Below are 1,255 nucleotides of genomic sequence, written 5' to 3'. Positions count from 1 at the left end.
TTATTCTTGGGAAAAGTATGTGTAGCTTGGGGGCTGGAAGTGTTCAACTTCCGGAATACATGCACAATGCAGCAGACAACAAAAATCTGGTTGATAACTTGTTCCCAATTCTTTAGCGCTATTCTTTTCAATTAAATTGCTCAACAGATCACGAAGTTCCAAAACTAGGTCTAGCAACTCAGACTTAGATTTAAAACACTGATGATTTCCTTACAAGATCAATAATCTAATAAAAATAGCTTATTTAATGTATGAAGTAAAATTAAAAATATAGAGGCATGTATAACAATGTGACTATTTACATTAAGCAACTTGCCTACACTTCAACAGGAGAGTACAACACACTTAAAATATTGTTCAATAAAAGCATAATCTTTGATCTGACGAATACTTGTAAAAAATAATCAAATTTAGTTGAATCTTACATTGCTTTTTCGCCTTTACTTTTTTGAACTCTTACTCCCACTGATTTCTTAAACAAGACAAAAGGCCTCTTTTAAACGGGTTATAATGTTATTACAGCTAACGTTAACATTTAAAACAGTACTTTAATAGTTATTAAAAGTTTCAAGTCATTACAATTATTTTGAGATGGCAATAACAGTTTGTTGTGATTTAAATTCATTTGCACTAAAATAAATTGTCTTTTGTTTCTACTTCCCTGTATTTTCTTAGAAAATGTTGACTCACCCAACATTGTTCTCCAATATTAATCCAAACCTAAATAATTTCGGTTCCCAGCATTTGGCTCTATGGGAACATCTTTTATTACATCTTCAACTGCTAAAAATGCTTACAAAAAAGGGGAAAGAATTTTTGAGAGTAATTATAAAGAAAATATGAATTTATCATCCTGGAAAGCCAGGGAGATTTCTTTCATTCTTTTTTTCTAGTTTCAAAGGAGTACAATTAAACTGCCTAGGTAATGCTCAAAGGTCGTCTTTTTTATTGTGCTTCGGCCGCTTCTCCGCTTGTTTGTAACCCATTTCCGCTTCCACGTCCCTCTTGCAGTCCCCACACCCTTTCCCCCAGGCCCCGTTCTTCAAGGTTTCCGTGGAGCGCTCCTCCGTGTGAAGAGGAAGCCTTAGTGTTCTCAAACCGCCTCCGCGTCCCCCACAGTGCCCGCCTGCAGTACAAAGACGAAGCACCCGGCGGCGGGGCGGGCGCACACCTGAGGAGGGGCCGGGGAGGAGGGGCACCTGCTCCCTGCCCCGCCCCCAGGCGGTGACTCATCGCTGAGCCCCGGCGACAGAGG

Source organism: Galeopterus variegatus, unplaced genomic scaffold, assembly GCF_000696425.1.
Source record: "Galeopterus variegatus unplaced genomic scaffold, G_variegatus-3.0.2 Scaffold3876, whole genome shotgun sequence".
Classification (NCBI taxonomy): domain Eukaryota; kingdom Metazoa; phylum Chordata; class Mammalia; order Dermoptera; family Cynocephalidae; genus Galeopterus; species Galeopterus variegatus.
Note: the sequence above shows the minus strand (reverse complement) of the source record.